This window comes from Schistocerca americana, chromosome 4 (genome assembly GCF_021461395.2).
Source record: "Schistocerca americana isolate TAMUIC-IGC-003095 chromosome 4, iqSchAmer2.1, whole genome shotgun sequence".
Taxonomy (NCBI): Eukaryota; Metazoa; Arthropoda; class Insecta; order Orthoptera; family Acrididae; genus Schistocerca; species Schistocerca americana.
This window is the reverse complement of record NC_060122.1, coordinates 591,741,349-591,764,113: the sequence shown is the minus strand read 5'-3', so window position 1 is coordinate 591,764,113 and position 22,765 is coordinate 591,741,349.

The following is a 22,765-nucleotide window of genomic DNA, read 5'->3' as shown; positions in this document are numbered from 1 at the left end:
GCCAGACAAACTTGTGGTTCCTGAAGAGGGGCAACACCCTTTTCAGTTGTCGCAAGGACAGTAGTCTGGATGACTGACTGATCTGGCCCTGTAACATCAACCAAAACGGCCTTTCTGTGGTGGTACTGCGAACCGCTACGGCCGTAATTTTTCCAGTGGGCGTGCAGCTTTACTGTATAGTTAAACGATGATGAAGTTATCTTGGGTAAAATATACTGGAGGTAAAATAGTCCCCCATTCGGAACTCCAGGCGGGAACAACTCAGGAGGAAGTCGTTCTACGGATCGGAGCCTGGAATGTGAGATCCCGTAATCGGGCAGGTAGATTAGAAAATCTAAAAAGGGTAACGGATAGGTTAAACTTAGATATAGTGAGAATTAGTAAAGTTCGGTGGCAGGAGGGAGAGGACTTCTGGTCAGATGAATACAGGGTTATAAATACAAAATCAAATAACGGTAATGCAGGAGTAGGTTTAACAATGAATAAAAAAATAGGAACGCGGATAAGCTACTACAAACAGCATAGTGAACGCATTACTATAGCCACGATAAGCACGAAGCCCACGCCTGCCACAGTAGTACAAGTTTATATGTCAACTAGCTCCACAGATGATGAGAGGTTGAAGAAATGTGTGATGCGATAAAAGAAATTACTCAGATAGTGAAGGGAGACGAAAATTTAATAGTTATGGGGGACTGGAATTCGATTGTAGGAAAAGGAAGAGAAGGAAAAGTAATAGGAGAATACAGACTGGGGGTAAAGAATGAAAGAGAAAGTCGCCTTGCAGAATTTAGCACAAAGCATAACTTAATCATAGCTAAAACTTGGTTTAAGAATCACGAAAGAAGGTTGTATACATGGAACAGGCCTGGAGACAGGGGAAGGTTTCAGATGATTATATAATGGCAAGAAAGAGAATTAGAAACCAGGTTTTAAATAGTAAGACATTCCCATGGGCAGATGTGGACTCTGACCACAATCTATTGGTTATGAACTGTAGATTTAGAAATTCTTGGGTAACAGAAGATATATTGAATTTAATTGATGAAAGGAGAAAATATAAAAATGCAGTAAATGAAGCAGGCAAAAAGGAATACAAACGTCTCAAAAATGAGATCGACAGGAAGCGAAAAATGGCTAAGCAGGGATGGCTAGAGGACAAATTTAAGGATGTAGAGGCGTATATCACTAGGGGTAAGATAGGTAAGACAGATACTGCCTACAGGAAAATTAAAGAGATCTTTGGAGAAAAGAGAACCACTTGTATGAATATCAAGAGCTCAGATGGAAACTCAGTTCTAAGCATAGAGGGGAAAGCAGGAAGGTGGAACTAGTACATAGAGGGTCTATACAAGGGAGATGTACTGGACGAAAATATTATGGAAATGGAAGAGGACGATGTTGAAGATGAAATGGCAGATATGATGTTGACCATTAGGTGGAAATGGGAACAAGTTGTCGTAGCTTCACCGACCGTGTATGATGTGTAAGGTCAGCACCTAATGATGCCTGCTCCTGTAACACAAGGTAGTAGAAAAGATACTACGGGAAGTGGGAGAAGGACAAGGATTTTGCTGCAGCATTGTGGCGTGTTCCCAAATTACATACAGATACTGCAGTCCGAAGCAAATTCACGTGTCTCAGGGCCCATTCACATCTATCACTCCTACATGCTATCATCGTTACTCTGTACCATCCAACAGAGAAAAACTGCGAACTACGAAAGCTCCACTAACTTCATCCATCAGAGAACATGATGAGATTTTTACTGCATCTCTCTCCTCCCATATATCAAAACCAAGTACTGTATGTGTGCCGGCATTGAGCACATGTGATGATCCTATTAAATATACAGGTATTGATCCACTGAACAGACCATTTTAAAGTTGCATCGCTTGAACTGTAGGAGGATGATCGTATCCACAAACTATACTGTAAGTCGCAAGAGATGCTCCCTGTATCGTTGTTTGAAACAGTGCTTTTTTCCACTGTAACACGCTTTGTACACTGCCATAAATTTTGTTTGTTCTGCCACGACTTCGAAGTATGTGTCAGGTTCTAAACTGACATTAACACGCTGTAATCCATTGCCTCTCGCCCGAAAACTAGACGTCGCATGGTGTAAATCATGTTATTAGGGCTGCTACCATAACCCACCACACACAGGATGATTTTAAATAAAAGACAGTTACAACATAAGGAAACTGGAAGAGTTTGGTGGCATTGTGGAGAATTTCCAAACTGCATTCCGTAGGTGACTGATGACCTCTACATTTAAACTTGTCTGTCGCAGTGACGGAATATCTGATGACTCTGCATTCCGTTTTGACTGATTCCTCATATTTCAGTCATGTACACTATCACTGCTTCGCTGCTAGCCGCTGCAGTCTTGGACTGTGCGGCTGGTCCTGGCGGAGGTTCGAGTCCTCCCTCAGGCATGGATGTGTGTGTTTGTCCTTAGGATAATTTAGGTTAAGTAGTGTGAAAGCTTAGGGACTGATGACCTTAGCAGTAAATTCAACACCGACCAGTGATGCAACAGCATGTTTCCCAATTTCAGTATCATCGCTAAACTGCCTATTCTCTACTTTGCGAGTATCATTGCGAATGTAGATAGATGACTATGCAGTATGTCCATTCACTGTTAATTCTTGAACATATAGATCATCAAAGTATACCAGATGGCACTCTACATATTTCTAGCACCTCGAGCATACTACATAATTTATGATCTATCTCTATGCTGATGGGAGTCAGAGGGCATTCTCACAGCCTTAGGATAAAGTTAGACGGAAAGACCCCCTTGCACTGTCTTTGACCAACCCACCCTGCTGTGATTTCACGTAAAGTCTTCATAGCACGCTCCACCTCGCAAAAGTTTTGGGTTTCTTGAGAAATAATTTCCAGTCTATATCTTCGGAATTATGTTGCATGAGTGATAGTGCTATGCAAGCGATTTTGCTGTTTGCTTGATATCGATAAGTATCGCGTAAATGGTGTAATATTCTAGCAAACCATGTGAAAATACATGTGTTCTTGTAATCCCAGAGTCTGGAGACTGGTGCAGAAAGCAAGCAAGCAAGCAGCTCAGAACCAGAAATGGTGACACCTTTGTGCACAGGGGAATCGACCCCGCCTTTGTACAACAATTTTCGCGATATGTATACGAGTGTCTCGTGAAACTGGCATGATGTTCTGGCAGCTCATGTGAAATTACATATGTTCTTGTAATCCCAGAGTCTGGAGATGGGTGTGACAAGCTAGCAAGCAAGCATATTGGGGCCAGAAACAGTAACACCTTTGTGCTGATGGGAGCCGACCCCGACTTTGTACAACAGGTCTGAGAGTGACTTCATTCACGTGAGGGCACTCTGGTCATGTGAGTGGATGACCGCCTGACCTCGCGGGAAATATCTAGTGCAGCAAGATGGATACCAATCATGCATGTGCTTAAGCTGTCTGTCTTTGCGGTATATGTACGAGTATCTGGCGGTCGATAGCTATATGCATGATGCAAAAGGGGCGATTTTGTATGGCGCAGGATACGAATTTTATGTTTACTACATCGACACGAAACATGGCGATGTATTGTCGTGTTGGAGATCGGTTTCACACTCTAATATTCAATCTTCTGTCCTCAGTGACAGAGCAGTGTAATTGAGTAAAGAGTCTCTCCATATTTGACGGTCTGTAGGCCACTTTGCAGGGTTTAATCATCAGTGCAATATGCCAGTCTGTACGAAATAGTTTTGCCACTGAAAGTCTCCTCTGCAGAAAGAAAAAAAAGGCAGACAGTGCATCCACACTGGCGGCATTTGTTATTTGGCAGGTAAATTCAGTAAGAGCCAATCATAATGCTCCATTCATTCACAAGACATCCTTTGTGCCAGTACATAGAACCCTCTACATAGGGGTGAGAACATTTGTGTTTTGGAGATGTTTGTTGAAAGCAGAACTTAAGGATTTCCAGGAAGGGTAACAGGTGATGGATGGGATGCTACGTTAGGACCATCAGGAGTAATGCATTCGGTGTTATTCTGGGCTATTTTCGTAAAGAGGTTCTGTTACAATCAGAATTTCTATGCGGACAAGCTGAGACATCACAAAAGCTCCTACAAAAGTGACTGTTAACTAATTCTGCGACACTTTACAATTTCTGAGAGGTCGACTTGGCTCTTATTTACATAGCCATGTGACATCCATATAACACTGAGAACCCTTGAGATGCGCCTGCAATGGTGAGTCGCTACACTGACATTTTGCAGTGATGCATCAGCCATGTGGCCTGGTAAACATGTGTCATGGCTAAACGCAGCTCGCATGTCCCATTAGGATCGCGAGGAGCAATGCACCCTGTGCTATACTGGGAAGCATTGGAACAGATTTCTATAGCATGACCTGTGATGTCAATATCCACAGGTAGAGACAAATCGTAGCAGCAACAGTAAAAACTTGTGCACGACCCAGAGGTGCCTCACTTGTGGGACTGGCATGAGTGTGCCACCCGGTGTGCATTCCTAGCATTTCTGTAAGGGGGGGGGGGGGGGGGCAGTTCACTGATATGACGTGCTTGACAATAGTTTGAAAGCGTTTTTACTTGCAGTGAGTGTTTGTGCACTGCATTATTTTCGGCTGTTTAAGCATTGTGAGCATGTTCCCAGAGTGTTACACATGCATTATCTTTTGACAATTTACGAGTTGTTTGCGTGTCTTTACATCAGTGTGCTGCATTATTTCGGTGATTTACGTGTAGTTTGTTCGTCTGTAGGCTGTTTATTGCGACCCTAAGCACATCAGAGCTAGTGTTTTGTATCAGTGTGATAAATAAACTACATAAAATTTGTCCCTAAATAAATTGTTACAAGGTAAGTAAAGTACACTCCTTTTTCTCTCCAACAGCCCAGCACAGGCTAAGTCCTTTTCCCGCCATTTTTCTCCCCCCAGACCACCATCTTGGATTATGTCATGGAAGGGATGACAGCGACCTCTCGTGGTGGTACTGTGTACTGGGTCAGTTGGACTCCAGACCTCATGGTGAACACACTGGATGGAGCTCCTGCCTCAAAATGTTTAAATAATAAACACTGCATGCAAAACAAAGACTCATGTCCATCCTATCCAGCAGCCCAGTACAGGTTGAGTCCTTTTCCCGCCAATTACTAGGAAGAGGTGGCGGTCAGATGACTTACGTTAATGGAGGTAGCACAAGTGAGCTATTTTCTGGCCGTTTTCTTAGGTTAGTGGAGGTAGCCCAAGTGACCTTTTTTCCCCACCAAAAATTGAAGTTCCCACCATTTCCTGGGAGAGGCGAGGGGTTTACCAGATGGGCAGAGGCTAATTAATTGATGAATTTAATCAAGTAGTCAATCAAATTGATGAGAGTGATAGGGGCTATTCCAATAAGAGACCTGAAGGTGTACCTGTAGCAGCGAGGGGAGGTTTCCTGAGGGGGGTAGGGGTGTGGGAGGGGGTGGTTGAACAATAGGTTAACTGCCTATCAGTCAAAAGGAAGGTCCTTTTAGCAGAACAATAGGTTAAGGACCTGTCAATCAAAGGAGAACAATAGGTTTGCCCCTGAGTGTATACCTGTCCCTGATGTAGGCATCCCACACTAACAAAATGCGCTGGTGCCCCTATTGCCCTACTATTGTCGAAGTGTCTTTATTGTGTATTGGTTGGCGAGTGTTCATCAGAGGACTGCAAACCACCCCTAGTCTAAAAGAAACCCTGATGTCCACTCCGCAAGTACTCAGCTACCTGAGTAGCTGCTTGCTTTGAGTGTTGCACCCTGATCTATCATGGCGACTCCTACAAATCCTCAATTGATAATGCAGATCTAGAATCTGCAAGCCAAGACCGTCACAGTGTCGACGAATCCTTTGTTAGAGACCGTCCATATGGCTCCAAACCAAAGGATCCGATCAACTTTGGGAACAATGCTTCAAATTGCGAGCTCTGCTTGCACCGCACGCCTGAGGCCGTCTCATCTTTAGTGCTCCTTGAATTCTGCAACTTGAATTCTTTTGTGCATAACCTCCAGTGCAATTTTATACCGTTCATTGGGAAGTAACTCATCTACAAAGAAAATTAATACCTCACCCTAATGTATAAAATGGGTTCAGCGGTTTGTTTGTCCCAACTTCCAGCGAACAGCTAAATACTGACATACTATAATCGTGGAATGCTTTCATCTTCTTATGTGACAACGCCTCTACTACAAGAAACAAATAATTTCCGGTAAGTTTACAACGTTTTTAGCAGTACAGATTCATTGCCATGGTTTATTTTAAGAATCAAAGAATGTGAGTCTATAGGTTTCACTTCACACTGAACAATGCCATAGTTTCTTTTAATTTTTATATTCTTTAACGCACATGCAACGAGAATTGAAGTGTTCATGTGATTGTGCCGTAAAAATGTATACAATAGCAAGAAAAAAACAAAAGCTGATTGCTTAATCTCCTAGATAATAAGTCTTTTTCCTTGTCTTTTTGTCGAAACCAGTGTAGAATGTGATTAAACACAGGTGCTATTTTCTGAAGTAACTGTAGATTTACCAAATGTCGCCATCCATATTAGTGAAAGGATTACTAAAACAAACTACACCCAACCAAAAATAAATGCTTTTGTGATTTATTATCTTAGTTACTAAAAATTTACATGATTTTGGCTGCATAAATCGTTTTATTTCAATTCATGTTTCTGAATCATGATCGGGCGATCACAGTAGTGAAGGCAACAATGTTTAAGATCGAATTTGAAGTTTCAAGATTAATTTTCAGCTGGAGTACTCAGAGGTGGCAAAAATTATGGGATACCTCCTAATGTATCAGACTTCCTTTTGTCCGGCGTAGTGCAGCAGCTCGACGTGGCACGGACTCAACAAGTCGTTGGAACTACCCTTCAGAAATATTGAGCCACAGTGTCTCTGTAGCCGTCCATAATTGCGAAAGGATTGCCGGTGAACGACTTTGCGCACGAACTGACCTTTCAATTAAGTCCGATAAATTTTCGGTGGGATTCAAGTCAGGCCATCTGGGTGGCCAGACCGTTCGCTCGAACTGTCCCAGAAAGTCCTTCAAACCAGTCACAGAGAGCTTTGGCCCGGCGACATGGCGCATGCGTACTGATTCCATCCATGAATGGTTGCAAATGGATCTCCAAATAGCCGAACACAACCATTTCTAGTCCAGAATGAAATTTGCGCTCTGCAGCGGAGTGTGCGCTGATATGAAACTTCCTGGCAGATTAAAACTGTGTCCTGACCGAGACTCGAAATCGGGACTTTTGCCTTTCGCGGGCAAGTGCTCTACCACTCTGAAGTTTGGAAAGTTGGAGACGAGGTACTGGCGGAAGTAAAGCTGTGAGGACGGGGTGTGAATCGTGCTTGGGTAGCTCAGATAGTAGAACACTTGCCCGCGAAAGGCAAAGGTCCCGAGTTCGAATCTCGGTCCGGCACACAATTTTAATATGCCACGAAGTTTCATTTCTAGTCAATGATCGGTTCTTGTACCATAAGACCGAGTCCATTTCCTGTAAACACAGCTCACATATTCTGAAGCCTCCACCAACTTGCACATTGCCTCGTTTACAACCTGAGTCCATGGTTTCGTGGGGCCTGCGCCACACTCGAAACCTACTATAAATTCTTACCATCTGAAATCGGTATTCATCTGATGAGATAACGCTTTCCCATTCGTCTGGGATCCAACCGACATGATAACGAGCCCAGGAGCGACGCTGCAGGCGATGTCGTGCTGTTGTCAAATGCACTCACGTCGGCCGTCTCTTGTATAGCCCATTAACGCCACATTTAACCTCACTATCCTAACGGATACGTTCGTCGCACGTCCCACATTAATTTCTGCGGCTATTTTACACAGTGTTGCTTTTCTGTTACCACTGACATATCTATGCAAACGCCCCAGCTCTCGGTCGTTAAGTGAACGCCGTCGGCCTTTGCGTTGTCTGTGGTGAGAGGTAATGCCCGAAATTTTGTTTTCGCCACACACTCTTGACACTGTGGGTCTCGGAACATTGTATTCCCTAACGATTTCCGAAATGGAATGTCCCATACGTTTGACTCCAACTACCATTCTGCATTCAAAATCTGCAAATTCCCGTCGTGTGGCCATAATAACGTCGCAGACCTTTTCACATGAATCACCGGAGTACAAGTGACAGCTGCGCTAATGCACTACTCTGTTGTAGCTTGTGTGCATGATACTGCCACCATCTGCGTACAGGAATATAGCTATCCGATGGCCTTTGTCAACTGAGTGTATAGGATTCCCATTATGCTTTTCGCTAAGAAGAAAGGAGAACAATGCAATTATCACGTGTACTTTCAATCTTACGCGTGTGCTATTGAATTTTTTTTTCAGTGAGCCATTACCCCACGAATGATATATCATTAAAATTAGATTTGTGTTTTCTTGTAGACGTTGTCTGTTAGAATTCATCTTTTCAATATGTACTATGAAATTTTGATATCATAGTCAGAGAATGGTTCCAGTTATTTAACAGAGAGTCATATACTTAATTTGACCATTACTCAAAGTAAATGTAAAAAACATTCTGCGACTACAAATCGTTTATTTCTGCGGCACTTTAATATCGCGCTTTTCCAGTGAACTGCCATTGATCTTTTGATCTTTCTCTCACTTCACGCGATATTAATTGCCGAAGAACGTTGTCTTCGAAAAAAAAAAAAAAAAAAAAAAAAAGAGTTTTAATACTGCAATGCTATCACAAACGTTGGCTTTTTGTTATTCCGATCGGAATTTCAAACATTGTTTCTCACTTGATGTTAGCTTGTTCTGATCTGTATAGTCATAACGTCGACCAATGCGCACTTTAATCTACAGAATAACATGCAACTTTCGAACGATATGCTTCAACTACAACAGCGTCGACAGCTGATGCTCTTTAAAATACTACGAAATCATCCTTTTCTGTCTCTCTGCTTAAGATTCGATGAATACGGACGCAAAAGGGATGCGAAAATGTTATTATGACACAACTAATGAGTTTTCAGAAAACCATCTCTGAAAACTTTCATAGTAGTAGTACAGAATTTCGATTATTTGTTCCGTCTCACGAGCATGATCAGAAGATCCCCCGTTTCTTCGCCAATGCATCGATGCCCACCCCACTAGTGCGCGAATGAGTACTGCTACATGACGTGGAGATCTCTTTTTGTGACACTGTAGGTACGTGACATGCGACAAGGGTGCAGATAAATCATTTAGTCAGTTTCTAGTGCAGGAACTGTGAAAGCTACTCATGTAAGCAACTACGAGTAACGACATATCGGTCACACTCGTCACCCTTTCACGTCATTGTTACCTATGCGCCGGCCGGTGTGGTCGTGCGGTTCTAGGCGCTTCAGTCCCGAACCGCGTGACCGCTACGGTCGCAGGTTCGAATCCTGCCTCGGGCATGGATGTGTGTGATGTCCTTAGGTTAGTTAGGTTTAAGTAGTTCTAAGTTCTAGGGGACTGATGACCACAGATGTTAAGTCCCATAGTGCTCAGAGCCATTTTGTTACCTATGCATTTTTTCCATAATGATCATTATACGAGACACACACTTCTAACGTACATACTCGGAATTTCAGCAGTGACATTCAGTCTGATGCAGAACGACTCTCTCCTTGCTGCAGCCACTGGAGTTTGTTGAGCACCTTTGCAACGTTCTCGCACTTTCTAAATGATCGCGTCATGAAACCCGCCGCTTTTCGTTGGATCTTGTCTGTATCTACTGTTAATCCTACGTGGTAGGGGCCCTAGACAGACGAGCAATAATTAAGACTCGGCCTAACGAGTGTTTTGTAGGCCACTTTTTTCGTGAATCAATTACATTTCATTGAGATTCTTCTTATGAATTTCAGCAGTTTGTTTTTTGTCATCCCCTTTAGATCGCTCTGGAGGATTACTCCTAGATATTTTAAGACAGTTACTGTTCCCAGTTATTATCACCGTCAGCGTAATGGAGCAATAATGGTTATCTTCGCCATTTAAGTGCAATGTGTTACATTTATTCACACTTATTCTCAACTGCCGGTGTCTGTACCAATAACTGCCAGTGTCTGTACCAATCATCGACTCTTTCCATGTGATTCTGCTTTCCACTACAGTCTTCTGGTGTTCAAACGTCCCTATGACAACAAAGTCGCCTTCAAAAACCCTCATAGAGCTTCCGACGTTATTCGCTAGATCATTTATATACACTGTAAACAGTAATGGCCCTATAACACACAATTTGGATATTCCAGTAATTATCCTAACATCCGTCGATTTCATTGCGTTAGGAACGACGACAAATTTGGTCTAACTCTTTTAGTTCTGAATCCAGTAACAAATCTGGTTCGTTACTTGGCAAGGTCGTGGTTTGCTCACTAAACGATAATGCGGAACTGTATCGAATGCCCTCCGTAAGTCAAGGAATGAGAGTCCAATGCGTTGGGCAACTAGGCACAGTTCGTCAAGGAACTGGATGTGCACGACTTATCCAAGAACGAGGACGTCGCAGACCTGACGCGTTGCAGCGCCAAATGGCCAGCGATCTCTTGCGGGTACGCATGTAGCTGTGCACGCCGTCGATCAAACTGCGTCGCAGATGACATTCGCAGCAACATCCTGCAGTAGAGCTAATGTGGCCACACTTCCTCGTGCAATCCGTTGCCTCTCATTCTAAGGTACGAGCCTTCCGTGTCAAATGCGACTAACATACAAAACTAGAGTCGCTTTGCTTATAAAACTTACACCCAGATTTTATAGTAGCTTTTCACAAGAGAGTGTTTCCAAACATCGGCAGACATGTCTACTGTCGCCCAAACATAGTTGTAACGCATAACAAACCTATGGGAAATCTCAAAAATACGTTCGCAAGGGTCAAATACTCGCAAGCACGTGTTTTAAAAGCTACTCACAGGCACTATCAAATGGGTATCTACCACAATCGTATTTTTGTTTCTCCGTTCACAGGACTGTTGTGAAGAACCCTAAACAAATTCTCGTTTTCATTTACTTTAACGTCTACTTTACAGAGTCTGACGCTGTCGATAATGAGAACCTGATCACTTCAGCTAATTTGTGATGATAAAAACAAAGATCCAGCCAATAAACACCGCAGCATCATTTTTACTTTTCTTACTGTTGTACTACATCGCCTCGTCATTCAAGACACTGAACTATCTCGGCTGGAAGGGAATTATTAGGTCAAAACGAGGGAGGCGATGGAGAGATTGAACCTCAGAGCAGAATAACAAAGTTCAGAGGCAAATGGCTCGGTCGGAAAATGACCTGGAATGTGAAACATGACCTCAGATTCATCTTGCCGATTGCGATAAACTTAAAAAAAAAAAAAAAAAAAAAAAAAAAAAGGTTCAAATGGCTCTGAGCACTATGGGACTTAATATCTATGGCCATCAGTCCCCTAGAACTTAGAACTACTGAAACCTAACTAACCCAAGGACATCACACAACACCCATTCATCACGAGGCAGAGAAAAATCCCTGACCCCGCCGGGAATCGAACCCGGGAACCCGGGCGTGAGAAGCGAGAACGCTACCGCACGACCACGAGCTGCGGACGATAAACTTCATTTTAGACGTAATACAAGAAGACACCAATACCCCATGTTGGATGTTACCTCACGTGGTCTGTAGCACTTATTCTTGTATCACCACAAACTACCTGACAAGAGTTAAGTCGATGAGGGATATTTTCTTACATTTGCGGGTGACAGTTGTCGGTGTTGATTATGGGAAGGTTAAACATTATTACTGATTTTTCCTCCACGTTGTTACTCATTCCATATCGCACTTCACCTAATCTACAGGTTTTCCACTTTTGGTACCGTATATCAAAATACAGACTCTAGCCACATATATGGCATCCAGAAGACTTAACCGAGAACTAACAAGTCTAGGAAGTGCACCGACGACTGATGGTTGCTGTTACGTACACGATGGATTATGTTCGGACAACCGTTGCGGCTGTACTCGACCGTTGCTGCAGCCACCAAATAACGGTCACTGCCGAGTTCTGTGAAAAGAGGACATCATGGGGATGGTATGTATGCGATGCGACCACACACAGATATACCACTTTTCGTTCATCACTGGACGGAGGATTTTCTGTGGACGTACCAGCAAAATAATTGAAAGACAAGACCACTGTTTTCGCAGATGAAGCCTTATTCAGCTCACGGATTGAGAACAAACGTATTTTTATATGTCGAGAATCGAAACACGTAATCATGTATCGAAGATTTGTCATACAAATGTCATGGGACGAGTTAGTGTTTGTGAAATGGTACGTCTATGATCTACGCATAATTCTCTTGTGTGGAAAAAAGAGTGCGTAATTCTAAAGAGCTCTCTGCTGCTCGGCGCAGAATAGGTGATAGTGCCAACTTAAAAGACGACAATTACTAACCAGGCAGGGCTCGTGCGGTGGAGTAACACTTCAGTATGTGAAGCTACCAGCAGAATCTCTCAACTTCATCCCACACAGCAGGTCTGATACGCCCTCGGGACCTGTGATGCAGCTTGCAGTCTTCCTCTTCAAAATGTGGCCACACAGAGCAACTTCACGAAACGAACAACACTCACTTCCTATCGAGCTGCTATACGTCATCACCAGCACCATCACACCATATTGCAGATCGCGGTAAACACAATCGGAGTATCACATTCAAGTCACAAGTGACGCATCCATTTCACATATTTCAAACGTGTTGTATCGTCGAACATTAATTTATTCCATTCTTGGAATTGTCTTTGTATTTAAAAAAGCTGATAAAAATGCTCTTAACGCCTGTTTAAGAGACAGTCTTCACTACTTCGATCTGATCATGCAAGTGTAGAAAAATTGTGGAATGTTTTCAAACAGATAGTATCGAAAGCAATTGAGAGATATATACCACATAAATTAATAAGCGATGGTGCTGATCCCCCATGGTACACAAAACGGGTCAGATCGTTGTTGCAGAAGCAACGAAAAAAGCATGCCAAATTTAAAAGAACGCAAAATTCCCAAGATTGGCAAAGTTTAACACAAGTTCGAAATATGGCGCGTACTTCAATGCGAGATGCTTTTAATAATTTCCACAACGAAATTCTGTCTCGAAATCTGGCAGGAAACCCAAAGAGATTCTGGTCTTACATAAAGCACACCAGTGGCAAGCCGCAATCAATACCTTCACTGCGCGATAACAACGGTGAAGTCACTGATGACAGTGCCACTAAAGCAGAGTTATTAAACACGGTTTTCCGAAACTCCTTCACCAAAGAAGACAAAGTAAATATTCCTGAATTCCAATGAATAACAACTGCCAAGATGAGAAACATAGAAGTTATCTTCGGAGTAACGAAGTAGCTTAAACCACTTAATAAAGGTAAGGCCTCCGGTCCAGATTGAATACCAGTCAGGTTCCTCTCAGAGTATGCTGATAAAAAAGTTCCATATTTAGCAGTTATATACAACCACTCGATCACAGAAAGATCCGTACCCAAAGACTGGAAAATTGCTCAAGTCACACCAATACCCAAAAAGGGAAGTAGGAGTAATCCGCTGAATTACAGGCCTATATCACTAACCTCAATTTGCAATAGGGTTTTGGAACATATACTGTATTCGAACATTATGAAGTACCTCGAAGGAAACGATTTATTGACACATAGTCAGCACGGTTTCAGAAAATATCGTTCTTGTGAAACACAATTAGCTCTTTGTGGTGAAAGGGTACAGTACCACCCGACATTGAAAATAGGTACAACATACTTCATTATTTTTGTCAGTCCAACACATTTTTTTTGTAAAATAACTCAATTTCAATTAATACAGCGAAGCCGGATACCAGTGTGGGAAAGAATGACAATTTACTTATTTAATTGATCACATGTGCACTCCCACAAAGTAAATCCCTACATCCAGTTTGGTGAGATCTGTGAAATGAATGAATGTATGGTCGTCTGCTAACCGTAGATGGTGAATGTGACTATATGATCATCTTTGAGACGATCCTTTGGCCACCTTAGGTGGGACCAAAGAGATGAAATTAACCTGTGCTTTGAGCGCCTGAAATGTGGCTGACCAATACGGTAGCAAGGTGCTCCCCCACTTCGACAGAGGTGTGAGAGAACCTCAAGAACGGCCATGTTTTAGCACTCTGCCGCTGGATCTTGTGCTATTAAGACCTTTTTTAGTTGTGATCCGTAATGACAAAAGAGTGGAGACATGGTATGCATGTGGAATATTTAAGAGTAGTTTGAAATAATAATTTCTCTATTTCAGGAACTTTTGGGGGGAGAATTAAGTGTCAGGCAGGTAATATTAATGGGATTGTAGTAATCTTCGGAAGTGACCAACGGTCACAATGAAACCACGTGTAGCAATAAGTTGAAATACTTCCGTGTGCTTAAGTTAAGCTGAAATACTAGCGTGTGTACAATAAGTTGAAATATTTAAGAAATAGCGTGTGTACCATAAGTTGAAATATTTAAGAAATGGCGTTTGCAGGACTTGAAATTAGAGACGAGTACTTCCACGTGGTGAGTACTGTGTGAGTCTCAAACCGTGTATGAGACAAAAGATAAAGAGAAGTACTCGTCCATGGTATCAGTTGAGGACTCAAGTGTGTGATGAATACGTTCTTAATATTACTTTGCGTGATATGATTCCGTGTGACGCTAGATTCAAACTCTGAGAGAGAAGCAAGGTGAGTCGGCCGTCTATCCAGCAACGCCACTTGGCTTGCATTGCACAGGAAGACGTGCATATATCTCCAGAGTTCATAGTAGGAAAGTAGAATTACGAAGTGGGGCAGTGTCGTGTGAAACTGGGATAAATATTAATTGAAATGGGAAAGCTGAAAGTGATAGTGTTGTGACTATTTAGTGTTTTGTATTTCATATTGTAGTGTGATGTATGTCATGTAATTTGGGTATGTGTGGTTTGCATGGGAGAGTAGCAAGGTAGTTTCAAAAGATTAGTGGGTTATGCTTGTTCCTTCTGTACCGCTCGATCTGGAGGAAAGTTTCGTGATGATGATTGTGAGAGTCGAAGTGTGAGACATAATAAAAGATCCACCATCCTATCCAGAAAGTGCACTGTAGCGTTAAATAATTACGAGACCATAATATAGAGATTCACCAATGTAAAGCCATGCCCACTGGGCGGAATTTCTCATGTGTTATTGTTGTAGGTTACAGAATTTGTGTGTTTAGGTTATAGAACTTATCGAAATAAATAAGATAGTGAAAAGAAAAAGATTGGTGGACTTTTCCTTCGAATTGTATGTTGTCATGATGTCCCGAATTTATAATGTGTGCGCCATTCATATTCAGTGCGGTGGCCACGTGTTGATAAAAGCCGTTAAATAAAAGACAAAAAGAAAATGTGGTATTGCCAGTGCGTAGTGAACAGTCAGAGTTCTGTAAATCACTGATAGTCAGATGTGCGTTTCCTTTGCGTATTATTCATACAGGAGGATAATTTGTAACTTAATTGTGAGTACGAGAGTTCATGTTACTCGATAAATAAGAATGAATCCACTCGCTTGGCAGACCACTCATCTTGCAGGCCTGACTGCTTGATGCCACAGTATGAGCAAGGCATGTGGGTGCCTCTCAATACTCATGAAGTAATAAGTGATATCGACAGGGGATGTCAAATTGATTCCATATTTTTAGATTTCCAGAAGGCTTTCGACACCGTTCCTCACATGCGTCTTCTAATCAAACTGCGTGCCTACGGAGTGTCGCCTCAGTTGTACGACTGGATTCGTGATTTCCTGTCAGAAAGGCCACAGTTCGTAGTAATAGACGGAAAGTCATCGAGTAAAACAGAAGTAATATCCAGCTTTCCCCAAGGAAGTGTTATAGGCCCTCTATTGTTCCTGATCTATACTAACGACATAGGAGACAATGTGAGTAGCCGTCTTAGATTGTTTGCAGATGATGCTGACATTTACCGTCTTGTAAAGTCATCAGATGATCAAAAGGACTTGCAGAATGATTTAGATAAGATATCTGTATGGTGCGAAAAGTGGCAATTGACGCTAAATAAGGAAAAGTGTGAAGTTATTCACATGAGAACTAAAAGAAATCAGCTAAATTTCGATTACGTGATAAGTCACACAAATCTTAAGGCTGTAAATTCAACTAAATACTTAGGGATTACAACTAGAAATAGCCTAAATTGGAATGATCACATAGATAACATTGTTGGTAGAGCAAACCAAAGACTGCGATTCATTGGCAGAACACTTAGAAGATGCAACAGGTCTACTAAAGAGACTGCTCACACCACGCTTGTCCGCCCTACTCTGGAGTACTGCTGTGCGGTGTGAGATCCCGCATCAGGTGGGACTGACGGATGACATCGTAAACGTACGAAGGGCAGCTCATTTTGTATTATCGCGAAATAGGGGAGATAGTGTCACAGACATGATACTTGAACTGGAGTGACAATCGTTAAAACAAATGCGTCTTTCGTTGCGACGGGATCTTCTCATGAAATTTCCATCACTAGTTTTCTCCTCCGATTGCGAAAACATTCTGTTGGCACCCACCTACATAGGGAGAAATGATCATCACGATAAAATAAGAAAAATCAGGGCTCTCACAGAAAAATATAAGGGCTCGTTTTTTCCGCGTGCCGTTCGTGAGTGGAACGGTACAGAGACAGCTTGAAGGTGGTTCATTGAACCCTCTGCCAGGCACTTTATTGTGAATAGCAGAGTAATCACGTAGATGTAGATGTAGATGTACGTTTTATTTGTACCGTCATTGGACTACACTTTGACAAAATAACATCAGATTCGACATATAACTTTTCAAATTTTTGCGTTCTTTTATCATCCAAGGTAGTACGAATAGACTGTGTTCAATAACCATCATAAACTGTCTTCGACTGAGAATATTTCTGTACTCGAGGCACGATGCGGCTCTGTGTATTCACACGTGCGACGTTATCCGTCAGTAGAGCTTTCTAGAAGAAATACAATGTCATTTTGCGCCGAAGGACAGTACTGAAGTGCCTATGAAGATTTTCTCGGCAAACTGAAGTTTAACGTTTCTAAATCTATTCTTTAGTGAACAACCGCGTGTCAGTCATTCTTATTACGCTTCGGCTGTGGTACAGCGAGCTGAACGTCGAAATACAGATTAGCGCTGACGGCGTGATTCTGGGCTCTAACTCGTCGGCCGGTGAGCTGCTGATAGTGCTCAGCCGAGCGGGCCACGGGCGGCGTCTCCACAATTAGCGTCGCGCGTCACCACCGCGGCCAGTAGCGGCGGCGGCGGCGGCGGCGGCGGCGCGTGGACGTTGAACCGCCTGCGCGACTCCGCCGCCTTACGTAAGCTTCACGCCTGACGCCCGACGCCTGCGCAGCACCTGCCGCAATGGCAAAAGCCGTGCACCGCTGCTCGCCGCACACCAGCCACTATCGTCACTAGATCGCTAACAGCAACAGTGTCGTTCGCCGGTGATCTTGCGCAAGTACCGGTACAAAAACAAATTTTGAAAAAGTGAGTACGCTGCTGGCCATTAAAACTACAACACCAACGAACGTCAAACTTCCACGGAGTATAACACAAGTTTGGATACACAATAGCACAAATGCACAAATTAGGTAGGACAACAGTTGCTACACTCGTGCTCATAAATTAAGGATAATGCTCATACATGGTGAAACAACGCTCTGGTGGGCGGTTTTGCGGGTTTAAAACACTTCGTGGTATGACCATGCGGTGCACTTGACCAGCAGTCGTCGCAGGCTGGCGCTGGCAGCAGTCCACAAACGCAGAGGTGTGTTGGTGCATGTCGGAGTACGGTGCAGCGAGTAAGTGTGCAGACGTTTTCAGATGTGCTAATGGTGACTGTGTGTTGAAAATGGCTTAAAGAACACATATTGATGACGTTATGAGGGGTAGAATACTAGGGTGACTGGAGGCTGGTCAAACACAGCAGGTCATAGCACGGGCCTTCCGTGTGCCACAAAGTGTGATCCCAAGATTATGGCAACGACTCCAGCAGACAGGAAACTTGTCCAGACACTACAGTGCGGGACTTCCACAGTGTAAAACACCACACGAAGACAGATTTCTCACCATCAGTTCCCGCAGACAGCCACGGAGTATTGCTTGGGACCTTATTGCAGCCACTGGAACAATTGTCTCCAGACACACAGTCTACAGACGACTGAACAGACACGGTTTATTCGCCTGGAGACTTTCAAGGTGCATTTCACTGACCCCTGTTCACAGGAGAGCCCGTAAAGCCTGGTGTCAAGAACACAGTACATGGTCATTGGAACAGTGGTCCAAGGTTATGTTCACGGACGAGTCCAGGTAGAGTCAAACAGTGATTCTCGCCGGGTTTTCATCTGGCTTGAACCAGGAACCAGATACCAACCCCGTTAATGTCCTTAAAAGGGACCTGTATGGAGGTCGTGGTTTAATGGAGTGGGGTGGGATTATGAATGTTGTACGAACACCCCTGTATGTCTTTGACAGTGGAACTGTAACAGATCAGGTGTATCCGGACGTCATGGATGATAACGCACGGCCCCACCGAGCTGCCATGGTGGAGGAGTACCCTGAGACAGAAGATATCAAGCGAATGGAATGGCCTGCCTCTTCTCCAGACCTAAACCCCATCGAGCATGTCTGGGGCGCTCTCGGTCGACGGTATCGCAGCACTTCTTCAAACCCCTACGACGCGGCAGGAGCTCCGATAGGCACTGGTGCAAGAATGGGAGACTATAGCTCAGCAGCTGCTCGACCACCTGATCCGGAGTATGCCAACCGGTTGTGCGGTCTGTGTACATGTGCATGGTGATCATATCCCATATTGATGTCGGGGTACATGCACAGGAAAAGGTGGTGTTTTGTAGCACATGTGTTTCGGGACGGTTTTCTCAACTTATAACCAATACCGTGAACTAGCAGATCTGTGTCGTGTGTGTTCCCTATGTGCCTATGCTATTAGCGCCAGTTTTGTGTAGTGCCACATTCTGCAATTATTCTTCATTTATGAGCATGAGTGTAGAATACACGATAGATATGGCTCCCAGTTGTGCTGCCAGCGGCGACGTCTCACTAACCCTTCGGGGCCCACGGTAAATACACGCCCCGCAACGAAGTTGTGATTTCACACTAGTTACCTTGCCCGCCATACACAGGGAACTCTTGGCTAGGTCCGGGGCCAAGCGGGAAATCAGTACGTAGATGAAAAGGTTTCAAATAATGTTTTTAAGTTTGTCATACATTATCGAGATGTACGAAGTATGAAAATGGTCTCATAGAGTATTCGCTCCCAACTGGAGATGGTCGCTGCATCTCGTGAAGACCTGTAGTGCCACGTGCTGTAATGTATACCACAAGATCCGTATATCTCGTTGGCCCCATAAGCTTCTCGTCTCATTGCACCACATCGAAGCTTAAAGGTACACTATGGACTCATACACGGTTGTGAATACACTTGAGATTTTTCATATTGTGGTGTACTATTGTTGTTAATTTATTTATTTAAACTTCCTGGCAAAAAAACCGTGTGCTCGACAGGGACTCGAAGGTGTGACCTTTTTTCCAAGTCCCAGTCCGACACACAGTTTTAATTTACCAGGAAGATTCAAATTGGAGCACACTCCGCTGCAGAGGGAAAATTCATTCGGGAAACTTATGTATTAGTTAAATGAACAAATATATTTGCCTTTATTTAGAAACATAACGTTTTATAAAAGAAATCACGTAAAAACGCAGTCCTTGCAATATCTTCAGATGACCAATTACAACAACGTTCTTTCATAACCACCTCTTGTTAACACTCAGAAAACATCCCTCAACCAATTATTGAAAATGTTTTATTTTAAAAAACTAAACATTACATCGAGAGGCAAGATCATATACATTCTTTTGCCTAAGTTAGTTTATTTCTTTTTTCATAATTTCTAACGGATGGTACAAATGTACATTGTTGCATTTATAGCATAACTTGTTTTCTTGTTTAACGTTGACAAAAAATTTTGATAGCGAAACGAAGTAGCACGTGTTTCACAGTGTCCTGTGCAGAATGAAGAAGAACACCACATTGGGCAGCTGTTTGCTCCTGTTATACCTTGCCACCTCCGGTCTGGCGAGCGCTGTTGGCAAGCGGGATGCACTCAGCCCTTGTGAGGCAAACTGAGGAGCTACTTGACTGAGAGAAGTAGCGGCTCCGGTCTCGGAAACTGACATAGGGCCCGGAGAGCGATGTGCTGACCACATGCCCCTCCACATCCGCATCCAGTGATGCCTGTGAGCTGAGGATGACATGGCTGCCGATCGGTACCGTTGAGCCTTCATGACCTGTTCGGGAGGAGTTAGGGGCATAATACGGGATATGTTAGCACCCACCATGGCAGTCCCAAAAATCTCTCAATATTACTTTGTCCAATGATTGTTGGGTTTTCGAGTTTTTGGTCGCCACAGTTCGTAACACGCCAAAGCAAAGCGAAAGTATGACATGATTGATTGGCTTCAGTGTTGCAACATCGAACTAGCTGAGAACATTAAAAAACGTGACGCTTGTTTTATTAGCATCTCTTCGTAAATCACAGCTCCTCAGATACGAAGTCAGTAGGCTGCCAATTTATTACTGTCACCTCAATTCAATAGCGTTTATCTGGAACCAAATTAAATGTTTCGTTTCCAGAAATATTAAACACTTGCAATGTCCGCAGTCGAAGCATTCACTAAGCTGTTAAGAAACGCATCGGTTAAAACCGGAAGGAAGTAATTAATCATGTGCAGCGCACCATGGAAAAAAATGACGCAATGATGGTATTTTGGAAAATTCATTGGAGGAAATGCTCGTCTCAATAACGGCACTGCCACTTCATGCATGTGTGACTGTGGCGAGACTGACATGACTAGAGTATTTCCATTGCCACAACTGATCGAGATGGATGAGGGATAATACTCTGGACTCCAGTTCTGGAGGACACTGGTTCAAGTCCTGGGCCAACCAGCCTAATTTTGATTTTCCGTGACTTCCCTAAATCGCTTGAGGGAAATTCCGGGATGATTTCCCAATCGGAGCTTCAGCTCTGACTGCGATTACTTCTTGTTCGACGGGACATTTAGCGCTGATCTTTATCCCTTCCTTTGTCACTACAGTATGGCGCTAGATTCACCGTACATTTAGAGAGTGCGGTATATAATGATAAATCGATGCAGAGAATAATTATTATCTCTGTACGTTTTGACATTTTGATAAGAAGGCGATAGCCGGCAACTGCGAATAAATAATGAAATTCAACTCAGTAATTCAAGCTTCACCACTTACCTCCATTAACATACATAAAGTTTAAGTCTGTGTTCGTTATGTTAGAAATACACGTGTTAGATGTTTCTGATGGAATTTCGGTTCAGAAAATACAGTTTAATCTAAGATTTAATTTTCATTGCCTACCAACCTATATCCAGTGAGTAAAAAGCTTCTGACATATAGAAAATTCTGTAAGTTCATCAGGGAATTGCGTTTACATAAAGTTCGTGTACTGTCACGCAAAAATTTGTTACAGTATATAAAGCCAAAATGAAAACATAGTGCAGCTCTTTCTCAGCATTCTGATTCTACTTCCATGTTCTTATATCGAATAGTGTACGACTTGCTTGAATTGAAATTTAAGAGTAAGAACTGTCCAAGAGTCAATCCTAAAATAAATTTGGTCCTCTACTCGGTGGTAGCGGATTCGACCCTTGGTGCTGGAAGAAAATTCCATCACCAGTATTTGATCGACACTGGGAGGAGAGATGGGAGCGTAAAGTTCCCGAATTCCAGACTTTTCGACAATGTGCTTGTTTACTTTCGAAACCACTTTGCAGCGTCTCATGACATTTGCAACTGTTGGTGCTGACTCGTCCGTCGGATGGGGGCGTTAGGTTCGGTGGCCCCCTGTGTGCTATTCCAGAGGAGCCGGCCTTCTGTGTGCTAGGACGCTTCTGTCTTCATTTCGTTATTGTAAAACACAACTACAGCTCCATCATGCACAAGGATTATGTTTTTCTAAACCTCAAACACCATATACATCACCCTCCAATTTCTACCCTCTCGTTACCTAGTAGGCCCTGCTCAGTCATATTTTGTAAGTACAGACCGAAAAGGGCAAGTATCAGACAGCAGCCTTGCCTTTTCTGATTCAGTCCAGTTTGTACTGTCTCCTTGCACCACCACGCCTAAACTGTCTGGCACGGCTCTTGCTATATCAGTCTACGCAAATGAAATCCAACGAAAAGAAATCTGCCCCAGTTTAAGGAAGAGAGAAATATTATTTGCACGCCATGATTAAGGCTTATTCCTTTCACTACCAGACCGTAAAAAGGCACCAAGTCCGTATTTGCAGGGGGCGTCTGATATATTAGGATACTGAGGAAAGATGGTGAGGATTCCAACAGTAATAATGAAAAGATTTAGGAAATATAAAGCGAAACTGTATTCTGAAAGAATAATGAACTGGGTGCTGTTTAACCGTCCTCTTTACTTACATTTGGACAATCACAAGAAAGGGTATCGAGAATGTTGAACTGTAGGTACTCACACACATGAGAACACATCGGAGAGAAAAGCGGGAACCGTGAAAACCACATTCTAGTCAACGAAATGGGTGGGGCGGAGGTAGATATCGACGAGCTTAGCGCATGGCTGCTGCTGCTGCTTTGTCGTTGTATCGCAAAGTACTTGCAGTCACCAAACGAACGTAACAGCGATC